The following is a 20,421-nucleotide window of genomic DNA, read 5'->3' as shown; positions in this document are numbered from 1 at the left end:
TCAACAGAACACTACTCTTGTTTTTAAACTATATTTAATGTTTACTTGAAGAAATTGAGTTTTAAAAGTTTGAACTAATTCTAAAGTGTTGCTGAAATTTGAAAACAGGACTTCCTATTTATGAGAGAGAAGCTTTGACCACTAAACAACAGCACCTACTTATCTTACAAACTATGAATAGCTGACTTTGTGGAGATGACTTGTCCTCACTGCCTTCAGTGCAGTCTTGTTTACCTGTGGTGAAATGTTGAACAGAAAAGCATTCCCCACCACTTAAGAAGAATACCTACATTTTAGTTAAAAAGTAGTTAGAAAAGTGGATTACATTTTTGTGTGGTTTACACATAATAATTGTAGAGGAATACATCAATTGCCTTCAACTCTAGGGTTTTAGTTCATATATACCTTCCTATTTGATTTACTCTCCCTTTTACATTCAAAATATTGCTTCTGTTACCATGAAAATTCTCTGAATTTTGTTAAATATTAAGATGAACTGTCTATTAGTAAGATGACTCAGATTTTTCATTTTTAAATTGTGTTAGAAAACATGTCAGGAAACTGATCTGTAATTTAACAATTAAAATATGAAAGTGCTGATGAGATTTGAACTCAGGATCTCCTATTTACTATACAGGCGCTTTAACCAGCTAAGCCACAGCACCTGTGTGACAAAGTTTATTGAAATAGTTAGCTGAATGGAGTGAAATAGAAATCAGTTTTGTTTTTTTTATTTTCTTTTCTAAGTTCACACAACTCGGTTCTGAAACACTGTAGGTGAGAACACCAAATTTATTTAAAAATACTTCCATAAGAGGTGGCTTACCGTTCTTCTAATATATTGAATTATGTCTTGTGAGTGAAATGCCTTAGTTAAATTCAACTCTAAATTGAATTTTCATCTCTTTCCTGGTCGTTGTAATTCTCATTTCCCTTATTCATGCATGGTATTTCTTTGAAATTCTGCAAAATACCAAGTGCTTATTTCATTATGAGATGAAGCATTCTAAAATGAATAGGAGTCTACTCTTGTTTTTAAACTGTATTTAACATTTTCTTGAAGAAATTAAATTCTATAAGTTTAGAGCAAATTTGAGGTACTGCTGAGAATTGAACTCAGGATTTCCTGTTTACGAGACAGGCGCTTTAACCACTAAGCCACAGCACCTCTTTGCCCTACATCAATTAAATAATTTGCTTAGTTGTCATTATTGGTTCTCAATGCCTTCTGTGCAATCTTCTTTATCTGTGTTATTACGTTAGACATAAAAGAATTCCCCATCACTTAAGAAGAATACCTAAGTCTTTGTTAAAAAGTACACATAAAAGTAGATTACATTTTTGAGTGTTTCACAAATTATTATTGTAGAGGATTGCATCACTTTTCCTCTTCAACTCCATGGTTTGATTTCCTATTTATCTTCCTCTTTGATATACCCTTCATTTTACGTTCACAGTCTAGGTTCTGTCATCTTGAAAATACTCTGAATTTTATTTAGTATCAAGATGAATTGTTCAATAGTAAGCTGATTCAAATTTTTCATTTTTAAATTATATCAAAGGTTCATCTAATGAAAATAATCTGTTATTTAACTATAAAAAAAAGAGAAAGGTGCTGCTAAGAGTTGAAGTTAGGATCTCCTGTTTTCCATAAAGACACTTTAACCACCTAGGCCACAGAACCTGCATGACAAACTTTACTGGATCCGATAACAGAATGGAGTGCAATAGAAATCTTGTTTTTCAATTTTCTTTTCTAAGTTGATACAACTCTGTTGTCAAACACTATAGGTTAGAAGACCAAATTTATTTTAGAATACTTCCTTAATGAGTGACTTACCCTACCTATAGAATATAAAATTATGTGTTGTGAGTAAAATGCATTAGTTAAATTGAACTTTCAATTTGTTTGTCGTCTCTTTCCTTTTCTTTAACATTCTCTTTTCCCCTATTCTTTTATGGTATTGCTTTGAAATTCTGCAAAACACAAAGTGTTTATTTCATTTGGAGATCAAGCATTCTAAAGTCAAAAGAACACTACTCTTGTTTTTAAACTATATTTAATGTGTACTTGAAGAAATTGAGTTTTAAAAGTTTGAACTAATTCTAAAGTGTTGCTGAAATTTGAAAACAGGACTTCCTATTTATGAGAGAGAAGCTTTGACCACTAAACAACAGCACATACTTATCTTGCAAACCATGAATAGCTGACTTTGTGGAGATGACTTGTCCTCACTGCCTTCAGTACAGTCTTGTTTATCTGTGGTGAAATGTTGAACAGAAAAGCATTCCCCACCACTTAAGAAGAATACCTACATTTTAGTTAAAAAGTACTTAGAAAAGTGGATTACATTTTTGAGTGGTTTACACATAATAATTGTAGAGGAATACATCAATTGTCTTCAACTCTAGGGTTTTAGTTCATATATACCTTCCTAATTGATTTACTCTTCATTGTACATTCAAAGTATTGCTTCTGTTACCATGAAAATTCTCTGAATTTTATTTAATATTAAGATGACTCAGATTTTTCATTTTTAAATGGTGTTAGAAAAGCATCTCAGGAAACTGATCTGTAATTTAACAATTAAAATATGAAGGTGCTGCTGAGATTTGAACTCAGGATCTCCTGTTTATTAGACAGGCACTTTAACCAGCTAAGCCACAGCACCTGCATGACAAAGTTCTATGAAATAGTTAGCTGAATGGAGTGAAATAGAAATCAGTTTTGTTTTTTTAGTTTTCTTTTCTAAGTTCACACAACTCTGTTCTGAAACACTGTAGGTGAGAACACCAAATTTATTTAAAAATACTTCCATAAGAGGTGGCTTACCGTTCTTCTAGAATATTGAATTATGTCTTGTGAGTGAAATGCATTGGTTAAATTCAACTCTAAATTGAATTTTCATCTCTTTCCTGGTCGTTGTAATTCTCATTTCCCTTATTCATGCATGGTATTGCTTTGAAATTCTGCAAATACCAAGTGCTTATTTCATTATGAGATGAAGCATTCTAAAGTGAATAGGAGTCTACTCTTGTTTTTAAACTGTATTTAACATTTTCTTGAAGAAATTAAATTCTATAAGTTTGGAGCAAATTTGAGGTACTGCTGAGATTTGAAATCAGGATTTCCTGTTTACGAGACAAGCGCTTTAACCACTAAGCCACAGCACCTCTTTGCCCTACGGCAATTGAATAATTCACTTAGTTGCTATTATTGGTTCTCAATGCCTTCTGTGCAGTCTTCTTTATCTGTGTTATTACGTTAGACATAAAAGAATTCCCCATCACTTAAGAAGAATACCTAAGTCTTTGTTAAAAAGTACTCATAAAAGTAGATTACATTTTTGAGTGTTTCACAAATTATTATTGTAGAGGATTGCATCACTTTTCCTCTTCAACTCCATGGTTTTATTTCCTATTTATCTTCCTCTTTGATATACCCTTCATTTTACATTCACAGTCTAGCTTCTGTCATCTTGAAAATACTCTGAATTTTATTTAGTATTAAGATGAATTGTTCAATAGTAAGCAAATTCTAATTTTTCATTTTGAAATCATATCAAAGGTTCATCTAATGAAAATAATTTGTTATTTAACTATGAAAAGAGAAAGGTGCTGCTAAGATTTGAAGTTAGGATCTCCTGTTTTCCATAAAGACACTTTAACCACCTAGGCCACGGAAACTGCATCACAAACTTTACTGGATCTGATAACAGAATGGAGTGCAATAGAAATCTCGTTTTTCAATTTTCTTTTCTAAGTTGATACAACTCTGTTGTCAAACACTATGGGTGAGAAGACCAAATTTATTTTAGAATACTTCCTTAACGAGTGACTTACCCTTCCTATAGAATATAAAATTATGTGTTGTGAGTAAAATGCATTAGTTAAATTGAACTTTCAATTTCTTTGTTGTCTCTTTCCTTTTCTTTAACATTCTCTTTTCCTCTATTCTTTTATGGTATCTGTTTGAAATTCTGCAAAACACAAAGTGTTTATTTCATTTCGAGATCAAGCATTCTAAAGTCAACAGAACACTACTCTTGTTTTTAAACTATATTTAATGTTTACTTGAAGAAATTGAGTTTTAAAAGTTTGAACTAATTCTAAAGTGTTGCTGAAATTTGAAAACAGGACTTCCTATTTATGAGAGAGAAGCTTTGACCACTAAACAACAGCACCTACTTATCTTACAAACTATGATTAGCTGACTTTGTGGAGATGACTTGTCCTCACTGCCTTCAGTGCAGTCTTGTTTATCTGTGGTGAAATGTTGAACAGAAAAGCATTCCCCACCACTTAAGAAGAATACCTACATTTTAGTTAAAAAGTACTTAGAAAAGTGGATTACATTTTTGTGTGGTTTACACATAATAATTGTAGAGGAATACATCAATTGCCTTCAACTCTAGGGTTTTAGTTCATATATACCTTCCTATTTGATTTACTCTTCCTTTTACATTCAAAGTATTGCTTCTGTTACCATGAAAATTCTCTGAATTTTGTTTAATATTAAGATGAACTGTCTATTAGTAAGATGACTCAGATTTTTCATTTTTAAATTGTGTAAGTGAACATGTCAGGAAACTGATCTGTAATTTAACAATTAAAATATGAAGGTGCTGCTGAGATTTGAACTCAGGATCTCCTGTTTACTAGACAGGCGCTTTAACCAGCTAAGCCACAGCACCTGCATGACAAAGGTCTATGAAATAGTTAGCTGAATGGAGTGAAATAGAAATCAGTTTTGTTTTTTTAGTTTTCTTTTCTAAGTTCACACAACTCTGTTCTGAAACACTGTAGGTGAGAACACCAAATTTATTTAAAAATACTTCCATAAGAGGTGGCTTACCGTTCTTCTAGAATATTGAATTATGTCTTGTGAGTGAAATGCATTAGTTAAATTCAACTCTAAATTGAATTTTCATCTCTTTCCTGGTCGTTGTAATTCTCATTTCCCTTATTCATGCATGGTATTGCTTTGAAATTCTGCAAATACCAAGTGCTTATTTCATTATGAGATGAAGCATTCTAAAGTGAATAGGAGTCTACTCTTGTTTTTAAACTGTATTTAACATTTTCTTGAAGAAATTAAATTCTATAAGTTTGGAGCAAATTTGAGGCACTGCTGAGATTTGAAATCAGGATTTCCTGTTTACGAGACAAGCGCTTTAACCAAAAAGCCACAGCACCTCTTTGCCCTACAGCAATTGAATAATTCACTTAGTTGCTATTATTGGTTCTCAATGCCTTCTGTGCAGTCTTCTTTATCTGTGTTATTACGTTAGACATAAAAGAATTCCCCATCACTTAAGAATACCTAAGTCTTTGTTAAAAAGTACTCATAAAAGTAGATTACATTTTTGAGTGTTTCACAAATTATTATTGTAGAGGATTGCATCACTTTTCCTCTTCAACTCCATGGTTTTATTTCCTATTTATCTTCCTCTTTGATATACCCTTCATTTTACATTCACAGTCTAGCTTCTGTCATCTTGAAAATACTCTGAATTTTATTTAGTATTAAGATGAATTGTTCAATAGTAAGCTAATTCTAATTTTTCATTTTGAAATCATATCAAAGGTTCATCTAATGAAAATAATCTGTTATTTAACTATGAAAAGAGAAAGGTGCTGCTAAGATTTGAAGTTAGGATCTCCTGTTTTCCATAAAGACACTTTAACCACCTAGGTCACAGAAACTACATCACAAACTTTACTGGATCTGATAACAGAATGGAGTGCAATAGAAATCTCGTTTTTCAATTTTCTTTTCTAAGTTGATACAACTCTGTTGTCAAACACTATGGGTGAGAAGACCAAATTTATTTTAGAATACTTCCTTAATGAGTGACTTACCCTACCTATAGAATATAAAATTATGTGTTGTGAGTAAAATGCATTAGTTAAATTGAACTTTCAATTTCTTTGTTGTGTCTTTCCTTTTCTTTAACATTCTCTTTTCCCCTATTCTTTTATGGTATTGGTTTGAAATTCTGCAAAACACAAAGTGTTTATTTCATTTGGAGATCAAGCATTCTAAAGTCAACAGAACACTACTCTTGTTTTTAAACTATATTTAATGTTTACTTGAAGAAATTGAGTTTTAAAAGTTTGAACTAATTCTAAAGTGTTGCTGAAATTTGAAAACAGGACTTCCTATTTATGAGAGAGAAGCTTTGACCACTAAACAACAGCACCTACTTATCTTACAAAATATGAATAGCTGACTTTGTGGAGATGACTTGTCCTCACTGCCTTCAGTGCAGTCTTGTTTATCTGTGGTGAAATGTTGAACAGAAAAGCATTCCCCACCACTTAAGAAGAATACCTACATTTTAGTTAAAAAGTACTTGGAAAAGTGGATTACATTTTTGAGTGGTTTACACATAATAATTGTAGAGGAATACATCAATTGCCTTCAACTCTAGGGTTTTAGTTCATATATACCTTCCTATTTGATTTACTCTTCCTTTTACATTCAAAGTATTGCTTCTGTTACCATGAAAATTCTCTGAATTTTGTTTAATATTAAGATGAACTGTCTATTAGTAAGATGACTCAGATTTTTCATTTTTAAATTGTGTTAGAGAACATGTCAGGAAACTGATCTGTAATTTAACAATTAAAATATGAAGGTGCTGCTGAGATTTGAACTCAGGATCTCCTGTTTACTAGACAGGCGCTTTAACCAGCTAAGCCACAGCACCTGTGTGACAAAGTTTATTGAAATAGTTAGCTGAATGGAGTGAAATAGAAATCAGTTTTGTTTTTTTAATTTTCTTTTCTAAGTTCACACAACTCGGTTCTGAAACACTGTAGGTGAGAACACCAAATTTATTTAAAAATACTTCCATAAGAGGTGGCTTACCGTTCTTCTAATATATTGAATTATGTCTTGTGAGTGAAATGCATTAGTTAAATTCAACTCTAAATTGAATTTTCATCTCTTTCCTGGTCGTTGTAATTCTCATTTCCCTTATTCATGCATGGTATTTCTTTGAAATTCTGCAAAATACCAAGTGCTTATTTCATTATGAGATGAAGCATTCTAAAGTGAATAGGAGTCTACTCTTGTTTTTAAACTGTATTTAACATTTTCTTGAAGAAATTAAATTCTATAAGTTTAGAGCAAATTTGAGGTACTGCTGAGAATTGAACTCAGGATTTCCTGTTTACGAGACAGGCGCTTTAACCACTAAGCCACAGCACCTCTTTGCCCTACATCAATTAAATAATTTGCTTAGTTGTCATTATTGGTTCTCAATGCCTTCTGTGCAATCTTCTTTATCTGTGTTATTACGTTAGACATAAAAGAATTCCCCATCACTTAAGAAGAATACCTAAGTCTTTGTTAAAAAGTACACATAAAAGTAGATTACATTTTTGAGTGTTTCACAAATTATTATTGTAGAGGATTGCATCACTTTTCCTCTTCAACTCCATGGTTTGATTTCCTATTTATCTTCCTCTTTGATATACCCTTCATTTTACGTTCACAGTCTAGGTTCTGTCATCTTGAAAATACTCTGAATTTTATTTAGTATCAAGATGAATTGTTCAATAGTAAGCTGATTCAAATTTTTCATTTTTAAATTATATCAAAGGTTCATCTAATGAAAATAATCTGTTATTTAACTATAAAAAAAAGAGAAAGGTGCTGCTAAGAGTTGAAGTTAGGATCTCCTGTTTTCCATAAAGACACTTTAACCACCTAGGCCACAGAACCTGCATGACAAACTTTACTGGATCCGATAACAGAATGGAGTGCAATAGAAATCTTGTTTTTCAATTTTCTTTTCTAAGTTGATACAACTCTGTTGTCAAACACTATAGGTTAGACGACCAAATTTATTTTAGAATACTTCCTTAATGAGTGACTTACCCTACCTATAGAATATAAAATTATGTGTTGTGAGTAAAATGCATTAGTTAAATTGAACTTTCAATTTGTTTGTCGTCTCTTTCCTTTTCTTTAACATTCTCTTTTCCCCTATTCTTTTATGGTATTGCTTTGAAATTCTGCAAAACACAAAGTGTTTATTTCATTTGGAGATCAAGCATTCTAAAGTCAAAAGAACACTACTCTTGTTTTTAAACTATATTTAATGTGTACTTGAAGAAATTGAGTTTTAAAAGTTTGAACTAATTCTAAAGTGTTGCTGAAATTTGAAAACAGGACTTCCTATTTATGAGAGAGAAGCTTTGACCACTAAACAACAGCACCTACTTATCTTGCAAACCATGAATAGCTGACTTTGTGGAGATGACTTGTCCTCACTGCCTTCAGTACAGTCTTGTTTATCTGTGGTGAAATGTTGAACAGAAAAGCATTCCCCACCACTTAAGAAGAATACCTACATTTTAGTTAAAAAGTACTTGGAAAAGTGGATTACATTTTTGAGTGGTTTACACATAATAATTGTAGAGGAATACATCAATTGTCTTCAACTCTAGGGTTTTAGTTCATATATACCTTCCTATTTGATTTACTCTTCATTGTACATTCAAAGTATTGCTTCTGTTACCATGAAAATTCTCTGAATTTTATTTAATATTAAGATGACTCAGATTTTTCATTTTTAAATGGTGTTAGAAAAGCATCTCAGGAAACTGATCTGTAATTTAACAATTAAAATATGAAGGTGCTGCTGCGATTTGAACTCAGGATCTCCTGTTTACTAGACAGGCACTTTAACCAGCTAAGCCACAGCACCTGCATGACAAAGTTGTATGAAATAGTTAGCTGAATGGAGTGAAATAGAAATCAGTTTTGTTTTTTTAGTTTTCTTTTCTAAGTTCACACAACTCTGTTCTGAAACACTGTAGGTGAGAACACCAAATTTATTTAAAAATACTTCCATAAGAGGTGGCTTACCGTTCTTCTAGAATATTGAATTATGTCTTGTGAGTGAAATGCATTAGTTAAATTCAACTCTAAATTGAATTTTCATCTCTTTCCTGGTCGTTGTAATTCTCATTTCCCTTATTCATGCATGGTATTGCTTTGAAATTCTGCAAATACCAAGTGCTTATTTCATTATGAGATGCAGCATTCTAAAGTGAATAGGAGTCTACTCTTGTTTTTAAACTGTATTTAACATTTTCTTGAAGAAATTAAATTCTATAAGTTTGGAGCAAATTTGAGGCACTGCTGAGATTTGAAATCAGGATTTCCTGTTTACGAGACAAGCGCTTTAACCAAAAAGCCACAGCACCTCTTTGCCCTACGGCAATTGAATAATTCACTTAGTTGCTATTATTGGTTCTCAATGCCTTCTGTGCAGTCTTCTTTATCTGTGTTATTACGTTAGACATAAAAGAATTCCCCATCACTTAAGAAGAATACCTAAGTCTTTGTTAAAAAGTACTCATAAAAGTAGATTACATTTTTGAGTGTTTCACAAATTATTATTGTAGAGGATTGCATCACTTTTCCTCTTCAACTCCATGGTTTTATTTCCTATTTATCTTCCTCTTTGATATACCCTTCATTTTACATTCACAGTCTAGCTTCTGTCATCTTGAAAATACTCTGAATTTTATTTAGTATTAAGATGAATTGTTCAATAGTAAGCTAATTCTAATTTTTCATTTTGAAATCATATCAAAGGTTCATCTAATGAAAATAATCTGTTATTTAACTATGAAAAGAGAAAGGTGCTGCTAAGATTTGAAGTTAGGATCTCCTGTTTTCCATAAAGACACTTTAACCACCTAGGCCACAGAAACTGCATCACAAACTTTACTGGATCTGATAACAGAATGGAGTGCAATAGAAATCTCGTTTTTCAATTTTCTTTTCTAAGTTGATACAACTCTGTTGTCAAACACTATGGGTGAGAAGACCAAATTTATTTTAGAATACTTCCTTAATGAGTGACTTACCCTACCTATAGAATATAAAATTATGTGTTGTGAGTAAAATGCATTAGTTAAATTGAACTTTCAATTTCTTTGTTGTCTCTTTCCTTTTCTTTAACATTCTCTTTTCCCCTATTCTTTTATGGTATTGGTTTGAAATTCTGCAAAACACAAAGTGTTTATTTCATTTGGAGATCAAGCATTCTAAAGTCAACAGAACACTACTCTTGTTTTTAAACTATATTTAATGTTTACTTGAAGAAATTGAGTTTTAAAAGTTTGAACTAATTCTAAAGTGTTGCTGAAATTTGAAAACAGGACTTCCTATTTATGAGAGAGAAGCTTTGACCACTAAACAACAGCACCTACTTATCTTACAAACTATGATTAGCTGACTTTGTGGAGATGACTTGTCCTCACTGCCTTCAGTGCAGTCTTGTTTATCTGTGGTGAAATGTTGAACAGAAAAGCATTCCCCACCACTTAAGAAGAATACCTACATTTTAGTTAAAAAGTACTTAGAAAAGTGGATTACATTTTTGTGTGGTTTACACATAATAATTGTAGAGGAATACATCAATTGCCTTCAACTCTAGGGTTTTAGTTCATATATACCTTCCTATTTGATTTACTCTTCCTTTTACATTCAAAGTATTGCTTCTGTTACCATGAAAATTCTCTGAATTTTGTTTAATATTAAGATGAACTGTCTATTAGTAAGATGACTCAAATTTTTCATTTTTAAATTGTGTAAGTGAACATGTCAGGAAACTGATCTGTAATTTAACAATTAAAATATGAAGGTGCTGCTGAGATTTGAACTCAGGATCTCCTGTTTACTAGACAAGCGCTTTAACCAGCTAAGCCACAGCACCTGCATGACAAAGTTCTATGAAATAGTTAGCTGAATGGAGTGAAATAGAAATCAGTTTTGTTTTTTTAGTTTTCTTTTCTAAGTTCACACAACTCTGTTCTGAAACACTGTAGGTGAGAACACCAAATTTATTTAAAAATACTTCCATAAGAGGTGGCTTACCGTTCTTCTAGAATATTGAATTATGTCTTGTGAGTGAAATGCATTAGTTAAATTCAACTCTAAATTGAATTTTCATCTCTTTCCTGGTCGTTGTAATTCTCATTTCCCTTATTCATGCATTGTATTGCTTTGAAATTCTGCAAATACCAAGTGCTTATTTCATTATGAGATGAAGCATTCTAAAGTGAATAGGAGTCTACTCTTGTTTTTAAACTGTATTTAACATTTTCTTGAAGAAATTAAATTCTATAAGTTTGGAGCAAATTTGAGGTACTGCTGAGATTTGAAATCAGGATTTCCTGTTTACGAGACAGGCGCTTTAACCACTAAGCCACAGCACCTCTTTGCCCTACATCAATTAAATAATTTGCTTAGTTGCTATTATTGGTTCTCAATGCCTTCTGTGCAGTCTTCTTTATCTGTGTTATTACGTTAGACATAAAAGAATTCCCCATCATTTAAGAAGAATACCTAAGTCTTTGTTAAAAAGTACTCATAAAAGTAGATTACATTTTTGAGTGTTTCACAAATTATTATTGTAGAGGATTGCATCACTTTTCCTCTTCAACTCCATGGTTTTATTTCCTATTTATCTTCCTCTTTGATATACCCTTCATTTTACATTCACAGTCTAGCTTCTGTCATCTTGAAAATACTCTGAATTTTATTTAGTATTAAGATGAATTGTTCAATAGTAAGCTAATTCGAATTTTTCATTTTGAAATTATATCAAAGGTTCATCTAATGAAAATAATCTGTTATTTAACTATGAAAAGAGAAAGGTGCTGCTCAGAGTTGAAGTTAGGATCTCCTGTTTTCCATAAAGACACTTTAACCACCTAGGCCACAGAACCTGCATGACAAACTTTACTGGATCTGATAACAGAATGGAGTGCAATTGAAATCTCGTTTTTCAATTTTCTTTTCTAAGTTGATACAACTCTGTTGTCAAACACTATAGGTGAGAAGACCTCATTTATTTTAAAATACTTCCTTAATGAGTGACTTACCCTACCTATAGAATATTGAATTATGTGTTGTGAGTAAAATGCATTAGTTAAATTGAACTTTCAATTTGTTTGTCGTCTCTTTCCTTTTCTTTAACATTCTCTTTTCCCCTATTCATTTATGGTATTGCTTTGAAATTCTGCAAAACACAAAGTGTTTATTTCATTTGGTGATCAAGCATTCTAAAGTCAACAGAACACTACTCTTGTTTTTAAACTATATTTAATGTTTACTTGAAGAAATTGAGTTTTAAAAGTTTGAACTAATTCTAAAGTTTTGCTGAAATTTGAAAACAGGACTTCCTATTTATGAGAGAGAAGCTTTGACCACTAAACAACAGCACCTACTTATCTTACAAAATATGAATAGCTGACTTTGTGGAGATGACTTGTCCTCACTGCCTTCAGTGCAGTCTTGTTTATCTGTGGTGAAATGTTGAACAGAAAAGCATTCCCCACCACTTAAGAAGAATACCTACATTTTAGTTAAAAAGTACTTGGAAAAGTGGATTACATTTTTGAGTGGTTTACACATAATAATTGTAGAGGAATACATCAATTGCCTTCAACTCTAGGGTTTTAGTTCATATATACCTTCCTATTTGATTTACTCTTCCTTTTACATTCAAAGTATTGCTTCTGTTACCATGAAAATTCTCTGAATTTTGTTTAATATTAAGATGAACTGTCTATTAGTAAGATGACTCAGATTTTTCATTTTTAAATTGTGTTAGAGAACATGTCAGGAAACTGATCTGTAATTTAACAATTAAAATATGAAGGTGCTGCTGAGATTTGAACTCAGGATCTCCTGTTTACTAGACAGGCGCTTTAACCAGCTAAGCCACAGCACCTGTGTGACAAAGTTTATTGAAATAGTTAGCTGAATGGAGTGAAATAGAAATCAGTTTTGTTTTTTTAATTTTCTTTTCTAAGTTCACACAACTCGGTTCTGAAACACTGTAGGTGAGAACACCAAATTTATTTAAAAATACTTCCATAAGAGGTGGCTTACCGTTCTTCTAATATATTGAATTATGTCTTGTGAGTGAAATGCATTAGTTAAATTCAACTCTAAATTGAATTTTCATCTCTTTCCTGGTCGTTGTAATTCTCATTTCCCTTATTCATGCATGGTATTTCTTTGAAATTCTGCAAAATACCAAGTGCTTATTTCATTATGAGATGAAGCATTCTAAAGTGAATAGGAGTCTACTCTTGTTTTTAAACTGTATTTAACATTTTCTTGAAGAAATTAAATTCTATAAGTTTAGAGCAAATTTGAGGTACTGCTGAGAATTGAACTCAGGATTTCCTGTTTACGAGACAGGCGCTTTAACCACTAAGCCACAGCACCTCTTTGCCCTACATCAATTAAATAATTTGCTTAGTTGTCATTATTGGTTCTCAATGCCTTCTGTGCAATCTTCTTTATCTGTGTTATTACGTTAGACATAAAAGAATTCCCCATCACTTAAGAAGAATACCTAAGTCTTTGTTAAAAAGTACACATAAAAGTAGATTACATTTTTGAGTGTTTCACAAATTATTATTGTAGAGGATTGCATCACTTTTCCTCTTCAACTCCATGGTTTGATTTCCTATTTATCTTCCTCTTTGATATACCCTTCATTTTACGTTCACAGTCTAGGTTCTGTCATCTTGAAAATACTCTGAATTTTATTTAGTATCAAGATGAATTGTTCAATAGTAAGCTGATTCAAATTTTTCATTTTTAAATTATATCAAAGGTTCATCTAATGAAAATAATCTGTTATTTAACTATAAAAAAAAGAGAAAGGTGCTGCTAAGAGTTGAAGTTAGGATCTCCTGTTTTCCATAAAGACACTTTAACCACCTAGGCCACAGAACCTGCATGACAAACTTTACTGGATCCGATAACAGAATGGAGTGCAATAGAAATCTTGTTTTTCAATTTTCTTTTCTAAGTTGATACAACTCTGTTGTCAAACACTATAGGTTAGACGACCAAATTTATTTTAGAATACTTCCTTAATGAGTGACTTACCCTACCTATAGAATATAAAATTATGTGTTGTGAGTAAAATGCATTAGTTAAATTGAACTTTCAATTTGTTTGTCGTCTCTTTCCTTTTCTTTAACATTCTCTTTTCCCCTATTCTTTTATGGTATTGCTTTGAAATTCTGCAAAACACAAAGTGTTTATTTCATTTGGAGATCAAGCATTCTAAAGTCAAAAGAACACTACTCTTGTTTTTAAACTATATTTAATGTGTACTTGAAGAAATTGAGTTTTAAAAGTTTGAACTAATTCTAAAGTGTTGCTGAAATTTGAAAACAGGACTTCCTATTTATGAGAGAGAAGCTTTGACCACTAAACAACAGCACCTACTTATCTTGCAAACCATGAATAGCTGACTTTGTGGAGATGACTTGTCCTCACTGCCTTCAGTACAGTCTTGTTTATCTGTGGTGAAATGTTGAACAGAAAAGCATTCCCCACCACTTAAGAAGAATACCTACATTTTAGTTAAAAAGTACTTGGAAAAGTGGATTACATTTTTGAGTGGTTTACACATAATAATTGTAGAGGAATACATCAATTGTCTTCAACTCTAGGGTTTTAGTTCATATATACCTTCCTATTTGATTTACTCTTCATTGTACATTCAAAGTATTGCTTCTGTTACCATGAAAATTCTCTGAATTTTATTTAATATTAAGATGACTCAGATTTTTCATTTTTAAATGGTGTTAGAAAAGCATCTCAGGAAACTGATCTGTAATTTAACAATTAAAATATGAAGGTGCTGCTGCGATTTGAACTCAGGATCTCCTGTTTACTAGACAGGCACTTTAACCAGCTAAGCCACAGCACCTGCATGACAAAGTTGTATGAAATAGTTAGCTGAATGGAGTGAAATAGAAATCAGTTTTGTTTTTTTAGTTTTCTTTTCTAAGTTCACACAACTCTGTTCTGAAACACTGTAGGTGAGAACACCAAATTTATTTAAAAATACTTCCATAAGAGGTGGCTTACCGTTCTTCTAGAATATTGAATTATGTCTTGTGAGTGAAATGCATTAGTTAAATTCAACTCTAAATTGAATTTTCATCTCTTTCCTGGTCGTTGTAATTCTCATTTCCCTTATTCATGCATGGTATTGCTTTGAAATTCTGCAAATACCAAGTGCTTATTTCATTATGAGATGCAGCATTCTAAAGTGAATAGGAGTCTACTCTTGTTTTTAAACTGTATTTAACATTTTCTTGAAGAAATTAAATTCTATAAGTTTGGAGCAAATTTGAGGCACTGCTGAGATTTGAAATCAGGATTTCCTGTTTACGAGACAAGCGCTTTAACCAAAAAGCCACAGCACCTCTTTGCCCTACGGCAATTGAATAATTCACTTAGTTGCTATTATTGGTTCTCAATGCCTTCTGTGCAGTCTTCTTTATCTGTGTTATTACGTTAGACATAAAAGAATTCCCCATCACTTAAGAAGAATACCTAAGTCTTTGTTAAAAAGTACTCATAAAAGTAGATTACATTTTTGAGTGTTTCACAAATTATTATTGTAGAGGATTGCATCACTTTTCCTCTTCAACTCCATGGTTTTATTTCCTATTTATCTTCCTCTTTGATATACCCTTCATTTTACATTCACAGTCTAGCTTCTGTCATCTTGAAAATACTCTGAATTTTATTTAGTATTAAGATGAATTGTTCAATAGTAAGCTAATTCAAATTTTTCATTTTGAAATCATATCAAAGGTTCATCTAATGAAAATAATCTGTTATTTAACTATGAAAAGAGAAAGGTGCTGCTAAGATTTGAAGTTAGGATCTCCTGTTTTCCATAAAGACACTTTAACCACCTAGGCCACAGAAACTGCATCACAAACTTTACTGGATCTGATAACAGAATGGAGTGCAATAGAAATCTCGTTTTTCAATTTTCTTTTCTAAGTTGATACAACTCTGTTGTCAAACACTATGGGTGAGAAGACCAAATTTATTTTAGAATACTTCCTTAATGAGTGACTTACCCTACCTATAGAATATAAAATTATGTGTTGTGAGTAAAATGCATTAGTTAAATTGAACTTTCAATTTCTTTGTTGTCTCTTTCCTTTTCTTTAACATTCTCTTTTCCCCTATTCTTTTATGGTATTGGTTTGAAATTCTGCAAAACACAAAGTGTTTATTTCATTTGGAGATCAAGCATTCTAAAGTCAACAGAACACTACTCTTGTTTTTAAACTATATTTAATGTTTACTTGAAGAAATTGAGTTTTAAAAGTTTGAACTAATTCTAAAGTGTTGCTGAAATTTGAAAACAGGACTTCCTATTTATGAGAGAGAAGCTTTGACCACTAAACAACAGCACCTACTTATCTTACAAACTATGATTAGCTGACTTTGTGGAGATGACTTGTCCTCACTGCCTTCAGTGCAGTCTTGTTTATCTGTGGTGAAATGTTGAACAGAAAAGCATTCCCCACCACTTAAGAAGAATACCTACATTTTAGTTAAAAAGTACTTAGAAAAGTGGATTACATTTTTGTGTGGTTTACACATAATAATTGTAGAGGAATACATCAATTGCCTTCAACTCTAGGGTTTTAGTTCATATATACCTTCCTATTTGATTTACTCTTCCTTTTACATTCAAAGTATTGCTTCTGTTACCATGAAAATTCTCTGAATTTTGTTTAATATTAGGATGAACTGTCTATTAGTAAGATGACTCAGATTTTTCATTTTTAAATTGTGTAAGTGAACATGTCAGGAAACTGATCTGTAATTTAACAATTAAAATATGAAGGTGCTGCTGAGATTTGAACTCAGGATCTCCTGTTTACTAGACAAGCGCTTTAACCAGCTAAGCCACAGCACCTGCATGACAAAGTTCTATGAAATAGTTAGCTGAATGGAGTGAAATAGAAATCAGTTTTGTTTTTTTAGTTTTCTTTTCTAAGTTCACACAACTCTGTTCTGAAACACTGTAGGTGAGAACACCAAATTTATTTAAAAATACTTCCATAAGAGGTGGCTTACCGTTCTTCTAGAATATTGAATTATGTCTTGTGAGTGAAATGCATTAGTTAAATTCAACTCTAAATTGAATTTTCATCTCTTTCCTGGTCGTTGTAATTCTCATTTCCCTTATTCATGCATTGTATTGCTTTGAAATTCTGCAAATACCAAGTGCTTATTTCATTATGAGATGAAGCATTCTAAAGTGAATAGGAGTCTACTCTTGTTTTTAAACTGTATTTAACATTTTCTTGAAGAAATTAAATTCTATAAGTTTGGAGCAAATTTGAGGTACTGCTGAGATTTGAAATCAGGATTTCCTGTTTACGAGACAGGCGCTTTAACCACTAAGCCACAGCACCTCTTTGCCCTACATCAATTAAATAATTTGCTTAGTTGCTATTATTGGTTCTCAATGCCTTCTGTGCAGTCTTCTTTATCTGTGTTATTACGTTAGACATAAAAGAATTCCCCATCACTTAAGAAGAATACCTAAGTCTTTGTTAAAAAGTACTCATAAAAGTAGATTACATTTTTGAGTGTTTCACAAATTATTATTGTAGAGGATTGCATCACTTTTCCTCTTCAACTCCATGGTTTTATTTCCTATTTATCTTCCTCTTTGATATACCCTTCATTTTACATTCACAGTCTAGCTTCTGTCATCTTGAAAATACTCTGAATTTTATTTAGTATTAAGATGAATTGTTCAATAGTAAGCTAATTCTAATTTTTCATTTTGAAATTATATCAAAGGTTCATCTAATGAAAATAATCTGTTATTTAACTATGAAAAGAGAAAGGTGCTGCTAAGAGTTGAAGTTAGGATCTCCTGTTTTCCATAAAGACACTTTAACCACCTAGGCCACAGAACCTGCATGACAAACTTTACTGGATCTGATAACAGAATGGAGTGCAATTGAAATCTCGTTTTTCAATTTTCTTTTCTAAGTTGATACAACTCTGTTGTCAAACACTATAGGTGAGAAGACCTCATTTATTTTAAAATACTTCCTTAATGAGTGACTTACCCTACCTATAGAATATTGAATTATGTGTTGTGAGTAAAATGCATTAGTTAAATTGAACTTTCAATTTGTTTGTCGTCTCTTTCCTTTTCTTTAACATTCTCTTTTCCCCTATTCATTTATGGTATTGCTTTGAAATTCTGCAAAACACAAAGTGTTTATTTCATTTGGTGATCAAGCATTCTAAAGTCAACAGAACACTACTCTTGTTTTTAAACTATATTTAATGTTTACTTGAAGAAATTGAGTTTTAAAAGTTTGAACTAATTCTAAAGTTTTGCTGAAATTTGAAAACAGGACTTCCTATTTATGAGAGAGAAGCTTTGACCACTAAACAACAGCACCTACTTATCTTACAAAATATGAATAGCTGACTTTGTGGAGATGACTTGTCCTCACTGCCTTCAGTGCAGTCTTGTTTATCTGTGGTGAAATGTTGAACAGAAAAGCATTCCCCACCACTTAAGAAGAATACCTACATTTTAGTTAAAAAGTACTTGGAAAAGTGGATTACATTTTTGAGTGGTTTACACATAATAATTGTAGAGGAATACATCAATTGCCTTCAACTCTAGGGTTTTAGTTCATATATACCTTCCTATTTGATTTACTCTTCCTTTTACATTCAAAGTATTGCTTCTGTTACCATGAAAATTCTCTGAATTTTGTTTAATATTAAGATGAACTGTCTATTAGTAAGATGACTCAGATTTTTCATTTTTAAATTGTGTTAGAGAACATGTCAGGAAACTGATCTGTAATTTAACAATTAAAATATGAAGGTGCTGCTGATATTTGAACTCAGGATCTCCTGTTTACTAGACAGGCGCTTTAACCAGCTAAGCCACAGCACCTGTGTGACAAAGTTTATTGAAATAGTTAGCTGAATGGAGTGAAATTGAAATCAGTTTTGTTTTTTTAATTTTCTTTTCTAAGTTCACACAACTCGGTTCTGAAACACTGTAGGTGAGAACACCAAATTTATTTAAAAATACTTCCATAAGAGGTGGCTTACCGTTCTTCTAATATATTGAATTATGTCTTGTGAGTGAAATGCATTAGTTAAATTCAACTCTAAATTGAATTTTCATCTCTTTCCTGGTCGTTGTAATTCTCATTTCCCTTATTCATGCATGGTATTTCTTTGAAATTCTGCAAAATACCAAGTGCTTATTTCATTATGAGATGAAGCATTCTAAAGTGAATAGGAGTCTACTCTTGTTTTTAAACTGTATTTAACATTTTCTTGAAGAAATTAAATTCTATAAGTTTAGAGCAAATTTGAGGTACTGCTGAGAATTGAACTCAGGATTTCCTGTTTACGAGACAGGCGCTTTAACCACTAAGCCACAGCACCTCTTTGCCCTACATCAATTAAATAATTTGCTTAGTTGTCATTATTGGTTCTCAATGCCTTCTGTGCAATCTTCTTTATCTGTGTTATTACGTTAGACATAAAAGAATTCCCCATCACTTAAGAAGAATACCTAAGTCTTTGTTAAAAAGTACACATAAAAGTAGATTACATTTTTGAGTGTTTCACAAATTATTATTGTAGAGGATTGCATCACTTTTCCTCTTCAACTCCATGGTTTGATTTCCTATTTATCTTCCTCTTTGATATACCCTTCATTTTACGTTCACAGTCTAGGTTCTGTCATCTTGAAAATACTCTGAATTTTATTTAGTATCAAGATGAATTGTTCAATAGTAAGCTGATTCAAATTTTTCATTTTTAAATTATATCAAAGGTTCATCTAATGAAAATAATCTGTTATTTAACTATAAAAAAAAGAGAAAGGTGCTGCTAAGAGTTGAAGTTAGGATCTCCTTTTTTCCATAAAGACACTTTAACCACCTAGGCCACAGAACCTGCATGACAAACTTTACTGGATCTGATAACAGAATGGAGTGCAATAGAAATCTTGTTTTTCAATTTTCTTTTCTAAGTTGATACAACTCTGTTGTCAAACACTATAGGTTAGAAGACCAAATTTATTTTAGAATACTTCCTTAATGAGTGACTTACCCTACCTATAGAATATAAAATTATGTGTTGTGAGTAAAATGCATTAGTTAAATTGAACTTTCAATTTGTTTGTCGTCTCTTTCCTTTTCTTTAACATTCTCTTTTCCCCTATTCTTTTATGGTATTGCTTTGAAATTCTGCAAAACACAAAGTTTTTATTTCATTTGGAGATCAAGCATTCTAAAGTCAAAAGAACACTACTCTTGTTTTTAAACTATATTTAATGTGTACTTGAAGAAATTGAGTTTTAAAAGTTTGAACTAATTCTAAAGTGTTGCTGAAATTTGAAAACAGGACTTCCTATTTATGAGAGAGAAGCTTTGACCACTAAACAACAGCACCTACTTATCTTGCAAACCATGAATAGCTGACTTTGTGGAGATGACTTGTCCTCACTGCCTTCAGTACAGTCTTGTTTATCTGTGGTGAAA

General features: G+C 31.7%; 16 non-coding genes across 16 annotated transcripts; all 16 read right to left on the bottom strand.

Moving 5' to 3' along the window:
• Positions 1–1,095: 1,095 nt before the first annotated feature.
• On the bottom strand, positions 1,096–1,168 carry TRNAT-CGU (transfer RNA threonine (anticodon CGU)). Its single transcript has one exon. It is a non-coding gene; the product is annotated as a tRNA-Thr (tRNA).
• Positions 1,169–2,598: 1,430 nt separating this feature from the next.
• TRNAI-AAU (transfer RNA isoleucine (anticodon AAU)) lies at positions 2,599–2,672 on the bottom strand. Its single transcript has one exon. It is a non-coding gene; the product is annotated as a tRNA-Ile (tRNA).
• A 429-nt stretch (positions 2,673–3,101) lies between these two features.
• Positions 3,102–3,174, bottom strand: TRNAT-CGU (transfer RNA threonine (anticodon CGU)). Its single transcript has one exon. It is a non-coding gene; the product is annotated as a tRNA-Thr (tRNA).
• A 1,446-nt stretch (positions 3,175–4,620) lies between these two features.
• TRNAT-AGU (transfer RNA threonine (anticodon AGU)) lies at positions 4,621–4,694 on the bottom strand. The gene has a single exon. It is a non-coding gene; the product is annotated as a tRNA-Thr (tRNA).
• A 1,945-nt stretch (positions 4,695–6,639) lies between these two features.
• Positions 6,640–6,713, bottom strand: TRNAT-AGU (transfer RNA threonine (anticodon AGU)). Its single transcript has one exon. It is a non-coding gene; the product is annotated as a tRNA-Thr (tRNA).
• A 430-nt stretch (positions 6,714–7,143) lies between these two features.
• TRNAT-CGU (transfer RNA threonine (anticodon CGU)) lies at positions 7,144–7,216 on the bottom strand. Its single transcript has one exon. It is a non-coding gene; the product is annotated as a tRNA-Thr (tRNA).
• A 1,430-nt stretch (positions 7,217–8,646) lies between these two features.
• Positions 8,647–8,720, bottom strand: TRNAT-AGU (transfer RNA threonine (anticodon AGU)). Its single transcript has one exon. It is a non-coding gene; the product is annotated as a tRNA-Thr (tRNA).
• Positions 8,721–10,668: 1,948 nt separating this feature from the next.
• On the bottom strand, positions 10,669–10,742 carry TRNAT-AGU (transfer RNA threonine (anticodon AGU)). Its single transcript has one exon. It is a non-coding gene; the product is annotated as a tRNA-Thr (tRNA).
• A 429-nt stretch (positions 10,743–11,171) lies between these two features.
• Positions 11,172–11,244, bottom strand: TRNAT-CGU (transfer RNA threonine (anticodon CGU)). Its single transcript has one exon. It is a non-coding gene; the product is annotated as a tRNA-Thr (tRNA).
• Positions 11,245–12,690: 1,446 nt separating this feature from the next.
• On the bottom strand, positions 12,691–12,764 carry TRNAT-AGU (transfer RNA threonine (anticodon AGU)). The gene has a single exon. It is a non-coding gene; the product is annotated as a tRNA-Thr (tRNA).
• A 430-nt stretch (positions 12,765–13,194) lies between these two features.
• TRNAT-CGU (transfer RNA threonine (anticodon CGU)) lies at positions 13,195–13,267 on the bottom strand. The gene has a single exon. It is a non-coding gene; the product is annotated as a tRNA-Thr (tRNA).
• Positions 13,268–14,697: 1,430 nt separating this feature from the next.
• TRNAT-AGU (transfer RNA threonine (anticodon AGU)) lies at positions 14,698–14,771 on the bottom strand. Its single transcript has one exon. It is a non-coding gene; the product is annotated as a tRNA-Thr (tRNA).
• A 1,948-nt stretch (positions 14,772–16,719) lies between these two features.
• TRNAT-AGU (transfer RNA threonine (anticodon AGU)) lies at positions 16,720–16,793 on the bottom strand. The gene has a single exon. It is a non-coding gene; the product is annotated as a tRNA-Thr (tRNA).
• Positions 16,794–17,222: 429 nt separating this feature from the next.
• Positions 17,223–17,295, bottom strand: TRNAT-CGU (transfer RNA threonine (anticodon CGU)). Its single transcript has one exon. It is a non-coding gene; the product is annotated as a tRNA-Thr (tRNA).
• A 1,446-nt stretch (positions 17,296–18,741) lies between these two features.
• On the bottom strand, positions 18,742–18,815 carry TRNAT-AGU (transfer RNA threonine (anticodon AGU)). The gene has a single exon. It is a non-coding gene; the product is annotated as a tRNA-Thr (tRNA).
• Positions 18,816–19,245: 430 nt separating this feature from the next.
• On the bottom strand, positions 19,246–19,318 carry TRNAT-CGU (transfer RNA threonine (anticodon CGU)). The gene has a single exon. It is a non-coding gene; the product is annotated as a tRNA-Thr (tRNA).
• Positions 19,319–20,421: the final 1,103 nt, after the last annotated feature.

Source organism: Pleurodeles waltl, chromosome 12, assembly GCF_031143425.1.
Source record: "Pleurodeles waltl isolate 20211129_DDA chromosome 12, aPleWal1.hap1.20221129, whole genome shotgun sequence".
NCBI classification, from domain to species: Eukaryota; Metazoa; Chordata; class Amphibia; order Caudata; family Salamandridae; genus Pleurodeles; species Pleurodeles waltl.
Note: the sequence above shows the minus strand (reverse complement) of the source record. Positions and strands in the feature narration are given on the sequence as shown.